This window comes from Crinia signifera, chromosome 9, assembly GCF_055691185.1.
Source record: "Crinia signifera chromosome 9, ASM5569118v1, whole genome shotgun sequence".
Classification (NCBI taxonomy): Eukaryota; Metazoa; Chordata; class Amphibia; order Anura; family Myobatrachidae; genus Crinia; species Crinia signifera.
Window position 1 is genome coordinate 5,576,701 of NC_139225.1, and position 7,732 is coordinate 5,584,432.

At 47.9% G+C, this 7,732-nt stretch overlaps 1 long non-coding RNA gene across 1 annotated transcript; it reads left to right on the forward strand.

Moving 5' to 3' along the window:
• Window positions 1-816: 816 nt before the first annotated feature.
• On the forward strand, window positions 817-1,884 carry LOC146036484 (uncharacterized). The gene is made up of 4 exons (XR_014460822.1): window positions 817-915; window positions 1,276-1,335; window positions 1,624-1,728; window positions 1,852-1,884. It is a non-coding gene; the product is annotated as an uncharacterized LOC146036484 (long non-coding RNA).
• The last annotated feature ends 5,848 nt before the right edge of the window (window positions 1,885-7,732 follow it).

The following is a 7,732-nucleotide window of genomic DNA, read 5'->3' on the forward strand; positions in this document are numbered from 1 at the left end:
TCAGCGAAGGCATTCACTTTGGGGTGCACTGCATTGAGTGTCACGCAGCCTTTGGGCCTTTGCTGGTTGTACAGTACATATGTACACATCCCAGCATGCCACTTTTTGTATACAGTACAGTATGATGGATTGTTAAAACTGTGGCATGGCATGCTGGGTGGGATGTGTACAGTACTTCCACAACAATTGGAGGGCCATGACTTTGACACAACCGTTCTATGGAGTTCTAAAAGTAGAAGGGAATTTACTTTACAGTACAGTACGTTTACAATGTTTTTATTTTTTTTTATTTTTAATGCAGCATCACTAGGCCACACCCGGGTAGAAGAGGCGGTTCTCCTCGACACCGAGAAGGAACAGGAGGAGGAGGTGGAGCAGCAGGAGGACCAGGAGCCAGGCAGTGAGTACAGTGGTCCGGTGGAGGGGGTGCTTTGTGGGATGCGGAGGTGGGGGTTGGCTGTTGAAGTGGTTGGAAGTGCAGGTGGTTCTGGAGGAACTGAAGATGCCGTTCAGCGAAGGCATTCACTTTGGGGTGCACTGCATTGAGTGTCACGCAGCCTTTGGGCCTTTGCTGGTTGTACAGTACATACAGTATGTACACATCCCAGCATGCCACTTTTTGTATACAGTACAGTATGATGGATTGTTAAAACTGTGGCATGGCATGCTGGTTGGGATGTGTACAGTACTTCCACAACAATTGGAGGGCCATGACTTTGACACAACCGTTCTATGGAGTTCTAAAAGTAGAAGGGAATTTACTTTACAGTATAGTACGTTTACAATGTTTTTATTTTTTTTTTATTTTTAATGCAGCATCACTAGGCCACACCCGGGTAGAAGAGGCGGTTCTCCTCGACACCGAGAAGGAACAGGAGGAGGAGGTGGAGCAGCAGGAGGACCAGGAGCCAGGCAGTGAGTACAGTGGTCCGGTGGAGGGGGTGCTTTGTGGGATGCGGAGGTGGGGGTCAGCTGTTGAAGTGGTTGGAAGTGCAGGTGGTTCTGGAGGAACTGACAATGCCTTTGGTGTAGGACTTCACTTTGGGGGGGCTCTGCGCTGGGTGTCACGCAGACTTTGGGCCTTGCCTGTTTGTACAGTACACTACTGTAGGTGGGTGGTGCCCGCTTGGAGATGGTGTGTAGACATTTCAATCTACACCATTAGGACCTTCTTCTATGGAGTTGTACTGTACAGTACATGTTCAGTACAGTACCTGTAAGTAGGCAAATGATGTTTTTTTTCCTGTACTACTGTATTTTCCTTTCTCCACTCAGACATCATTGAGGTGGAGGCCATGGAGCTGGAGGAAGATGAGGAGGAGGACGATGAAAGTGGTAAGAATTACTGTAGTACTGCACTGTAACCAGAGGTGTAAAAGTGATGGGCAACTGGTTTCCAATGGTAGAGGGAACTGAGTTCCGCCTCTGACACAGTCCTGAACAGTAATTCCAATAGAAAAGCCTGTCCCACCCACCAGCTTCTTCTTTTGGCATGGCATGCTTTATTTTATGGCATACTGTACAGTACAGTACGACCACCACCGTTGAAGTGAAGAAGGGCCACTAAGTGGAACAGGTTCTGTACATGCTGTATTGTAATGCTCACTTTTTCTCCCACTACAGTGCCAATCGTCCATGGGGGCCCAAGACACCAACTGCGGATAAGCCAGCACAGGCCAGGATCAGACTCGCAGGGGCCTGGCCCGGGTCCCGGCCCCAATTATAGAGGTACAGTTACAGTACAGTATGTCAGTGGTTGGGATTGCTTTTGTAGAATAATAATACAGTACAGTACAGTACTTACCGTACAGTACACTATAGTAACGTTAACATTTTACTTCCCCACCACAGAACAACAACAGAGGGCTCAGCGGCTCAGGGCGCTTAAGGCGGTGCGGGTGCTGATGCACCAGTTCATTGATTTCATTTTCCAATTTTTAGTTCGTTTAATTTAATTGTTATTCTGGCGTTGTTTCTTTTTTTTTCATACTGTATTTATAAATATTTTATTGTTACTCCAATGTATCCTTGTCTTTTTTCCAGCGTGAGACGATACTGTACAGTAACTTATTGTATGCTACTGCAAATACTGAATACTGTAGTAAACACTTTTATTGACAGCAGATGGATGATATGGCATACAGTACAATCAGTGGGGAAAAGGTAGCAAGGTACAGTACAGTACAGAATAGAAAAAAAAAAAAATCACACACAGATTATTTTTTTTTTTTTATTTGTTTGGGGTGGGGGTTCAGCAAGACACACAAATACAGTAAAACAGACTGTCTACAGTACAGTACATTGCACCGAATCTACATTTTTCTACTTGTTATCCACATGTACAGTACAGTAAAATACTTTTATTGACAACAGATGGATAATATGGCATACAGTACAATCAGAGGGGACAAGGTACAGTTCAGTAGCAAGGTGCAGGACAGAATAATAAACAAAAGGTACTGTACAGCAGTGGTGCAGGTAGAATTTTTTTCTTGGTGGTACAGTACTCATGGGCTCTACCAAATACTGTATGGGTGTGGCCATGTGTCATGAGTGTTCGTGGTCACACAAAGCTAGAAGAGTGACTAAGGGCCTTATTCGAATTTACTCTTTCTGACAAAATTCTTCTTAGATGGACAAAACCATGTGCACTGCAGGTGGGGTAGATTTTACTATTGCAGAGAGAATTAGATTTGGGTGGGGTTTTACTGTACTGTACTTCAAAGTACAGTACAGTAAGCTCTATATTGCAGTGTAACAATAAAGCAGTCAGTATTTTTCCTGCACAGAAACAAAATACTGTAACTCACCCAAATCTAATTCTCTCTGCTCATTATACTGTACATCTGCCCCACCTGCAGTTTTGTCCATCTAAGAAGAATTGTGACAGAAAGAGTGAATGCGAATAAGGCCCTAAATGACAATAGTGGCGTGGCATCAGGAGACAGGGAATGAGAAGCAGGAAATGACTGGGGGTCGGTTGGCTCTTGCTTGGCGGAGAGCTGGGCAGATTGTGCTTACAATTGTGGAGCCTGCTCTTCATGCTATCGCCACTGCAGATGCCTGTCAGTGTGACAGGCTAAATCAGCAGTAGCGGTAGCTACGCCAATCATAACGCTGAGTGGGCGGGCTGCGGATGTATTATATTTAGACTTAAATTAAAAATAGAATTGACAGTGGGTCAGGGAGTAAGTGGTACTGCGTACCTGCAACATACTGTATTTCTTACAGGTACTGTACAGTACTCTGTACCACACCGTACCCCCTTGCTTGCAACACTGCTGTACAGTACTGTAACATCACACACACAACTTTTATTTTTATTATACAGTATTTTGGGGTGGGGGTTCATAGAGAAACACACAGAAAACAGACTGATTAAGTACTTCTATACTATTTTAATACAGTACTACATACCACTGGGTTGTCCATTTATTTTGACTATAACAGGCAATACTTTATATAGATGATTTATGCAATTATTACAAATGTCCGGTGTCAGCACTTCTTGCCAAAATTTACGGATCCCATCCAACAGCTGCTGTTTTGTTGTCGGCTTCGCAGTGTTCCTGATGTAATACTTCATTTGAGCCCATACCAATTCAATTGGATTCATGTCCGGGGATCTAAAGTAAACAGTATGATACAATAAAGGTATTTCAATAATGTTTCTTTTAGAACAGAAAAGCATACAATCTTGATAAAACCATAAAAGTACAGTACAATATTAAAGCAATACTCACTCTGGTGGTGTGCGTTCCCAATTGATGCCTTTCTCTTCCATGAATTTTGCAGAGGCAGAGTGTTTAGGATCATTGTCCTGGAATAGTCTATGATGCGATGGGAAACGTTTCCGCACATATGGCACCATACATCCCTCTACTATTCTTTCTTGAAAGAATTGTTTATCCATGATCCCTAGAGAAAAAAGCAGTATTGTTTATTAATAACCACTGCATTCAATTTTAATTATTGTAGTGTACAGTATAGTACATTATTTCTTACAAACACAGACAACGCATGGTACTGTATACTGTACTATACTGTACCTTCGAACATTAACAATGGGCCAGCTCCCAATCGTGATATGGCTCCCCATACGTGGACTTTCAGTGGATGCTTTGGCCGTGGCTTCAATGAGATATGGTCCTTCTTACGGAATGACATTCGCGAGAACCTCTCGAGTGCAACTGAGGATTCATCGGTGAAAAGGACATCCTGAAAAGTTTCACCGCTCTCAATCCAACGACGTGCCTGTTCCACTCTCTTCTCTTTGTTGACATCTCTAACCATGGGAGTTATCCTGTCAACAGCACAAAAATATACAGGTAATTTAATACAGTACTGTATTATAGACATCATTAAACAACCGTGCAGTACTGTATGCAAATAATGTAGGTATTAACCACTTGAGTGGTACTGTACTGAATGCCTGGAGATTTTCCGGATTCAGCTGTGCTGGTGCAGTGGGCTGTCCCGGAAAATCTCAAGGCATGCCACTATACAGTAGGTGTACGCCAGTGGTGTCCTTGTGTGCACCACTGGTGCAGCACCTCCAGTCAATTCCCCCACCCCTCCCCCACTGCCGGGTATGGTTGGTGCGGCTTGTGGGGGCTGGCGAGTGCTCAGGCCGAGTCCTCCAGAGCTGCCACGAAAATCCCTCATCATGACGCCATTGTCACTATGAGGAACAGTAGCATCAAGCTCTGCCGCCGCTGCCCTGGTACTGTAGGTTTGTACAGCAAAACCCACCACTCAAGGGGTTAATGTGAAATGGCGCGCATTACTGCTCTATACAAAACTCTTACTGTACTGTACCTTGTAGCACAATATTTCCATCCCATTCTCCGACGCATTTTTCGAATGCTGGTGAGTGATATGTCAAAATCATACTCTGTTTTGAAGATGTTTTTAATTTGTCGAGCAGAGATTTCATCATTCTCACGAGTTATTTTCTCCACAATTTTTTCAGCTCTCCTACAGTGCACACAGTAAATAAGAGTTAATGTACAGTACAGTACAAGGCAATGACTGAAACGTTTCATGTTCTATATTACTGTAGTACAGCAAAGGTTAATACTACTGGACATACTGTACAGTACAGTAGTTTATACAGTACCAGTTTAACAAACAATACAGTACAGTACATTACAGGTAATTTACTACACAACACTGATCTTACCAAGAGCACTTTGGAGCAAATATTTCCTTTCTGGCCGTTGTTCTCTCGAAAGCATGATAGCGCACTGTTTGTAAAGTGACTACAATCCCACTTTCCCTCAGCCAAGCCTGGATCTCTTTGGTAGTTTTATTTTCTTTTTTCATGTTTGCAATTATTTTGCTCATCGCCTTGTTGATCTTAACTGGCATTTTGGACAGCTGTACTAGAGACTTCCCTGTATGAAGAGAAGACAGTACATTTAGAAATACAGTACATGGACTTTTTCGCAATACAAATTACTATAGTACATTAAACATTTTTTTTAAAAAATGTTACAGTACCTTTACCCCCCCCCTCCCCCCCCCCCCAAAAAAAAACAACGTTGGTGGTAATAATTGACAATGATGTACTGTACAGCACTCAGTTGCTAATGCGTCAACTTCTCGTTAGCTCGAGCGTCTCATTAGCTCAAGCGTCCCAGGCTCCGGGGAGGAGGGGTCGGTGTGCTATACGGGCAAGCGTCGGTCGCTCGATATACCGCCAAACGCCTAGGGGCCTCGTGGAAGCGGGGGGGGGGAGGGAACACTGGGAGAGGTTTGGGAAAGGTTGGAAGCACAGAGAAAGGACGGGGAAACCAGGGCTGTGCGACGGGGAGCGGGCATACAGTAGCCCCGGGGAGGAGGGGCAGCGTCGCTCGAGAGCGCTCGAGGCAGTTTCGCTCGGAGGCAGGGTTACACAAAATGGCCGCCAAATGTCTACGGGCCTCGTGGAAGCGGGGGGGAGGGAACACTGGGAGAGGCTGGAAGCATGGCTGCACGGAGAAAAGACGGGGAAAGCAGGGCCTAGCGACGGGGAGCGGATACCGTCGTTGCTGCTCGAGCGTCTCATTAGCTCGAGCGTCCCGTTAGCTCGAGCGTCCCATTAGCTCGAGCGTCCCAGGCTCCGGGGAGGAGGGGTCGGTGTGCTATACGGGCAAGCGTCGGTCGCTCGATATACCGCCAAACGCCTAGGGGCCTCGTGGAAGCGGGGGGGGGGAGGGAACACTGGGAGAGGTTTGGGAAAGGTTGGAAGCACAGAGAAAGGACGGGGAAACCAGGGCCGTGCGACGGGGAGCGGGCATACAGTAGCCCCGGGGAGGAGGGGCAGCGTCGCTCGAGAGCGCTCGAGGCAGTTTCGCTCGGAGGCAGGGTTACACAAAATGGCCGCCAAATGTCTACGGGCCTCGTGGAAGCGGGGGGGAGGGAACACTGGGAGAGGCTGGAAGCATGGCTGCACGGAGAAAAGACGGGGAAAGCAGGGCCGAGCGACGGGGAGCGGGCATACAGTATCCCCGGGGAGGAGGGGCAGCGTCGCTCGAGAGCGCTCGAGGCAGTTTCGCTCGGAGGCAGGGTTACACAAAATGGCCGCCAAATGTCTACGGGCCTCGTGGAAGCGGGGGGGAGGGAACACTGGGAGAGGCTGGAAGCATGGCTGCACGGAGAAAAGACGGGGAAAGCAGGGCCGAGCGACGGGGAGCGGGCATACAGTATCCCCGGGGAGGAGGGGCAGCGTCGCTCGAGAGCGCTCGAGGCAGTTTCGCTCGGAGGCAGGGTTACACAAAATGGCCGCCAAATGTCTACGGGCCTCGTGGAAGCGGGGGGGAGGGAACACTGGGAGAGGCTGGAAGCATGGCTGCACGGAGAAAAGACGGGGAAAGCAGGGCCGAGCGACGGGGAGCGGGCATACAGTATCCCCGGGGAGGAGGGGCAGCGTCGCTCGAGAGCGCTCGAGGCAGTTTCGCTCGGAGGCAGGGTTACACAAAATGGCCGCCAAATGTCTACGGGCCTCGTGGAAGCGGGGGGGAGGGAACACTGGGAGAGGCTGGAAGCATGGCTGCACGGAGAAAAGACGGGGAAAGCAGGGCCGAGCGACGGGGAGCGGATACCGTCGTTGCTGCTCGAGCGTCTCATTAGCTCGAGCGTCCCATTAGCTCGAGCGTCCCAGGCTCCGGGGAGGAGGGGTCGGTGTGCTATACGGGCAAGCGTCGGTCGCTCGATATACCGCCAAACGCCTAGGGGCCTCGTGGAAGCGGGGGGGGGGAGGGAACACTGGGTGCAATGAGCGTTTACATACAGAATACAGTTTAAAAATAAGGTATATTTATATCGAAATACTGATAGAAAAAGATTTACCGTTCAGGAACTTTTGCTAGTAGCACTTGAAACCAGCCGAGTTCCGTGAGGCCAGCAAAGATTTCAAATGCAAGCAGAAGTACAGGAACGGTATCAGGAAACTTCAAGAAGTCTTGAGAGGAGAGGAGCCGAACAGCAAGTCTGCTTACGAGGAAACAGGTTTGCCGAGTGGTAGCTGGAGTGCCTGGGGACGCCCTTTTTATGTGAAACAAACAAAAGGTTTTTTCCACGCCCAAAGCAGGTCCTGTGATTGGATTATGGAAATTGTTCACGACCCAAACATATCTGCAGAGACCAATCTCAGGGTCTGGATCTTGGGCGGGAAAAACCTTTTGTTTGTTTCACATAAAAAGGGCGTCCCCAGGCACTCCAGCTACCACTCGGCAAACCTGTTTCCTCG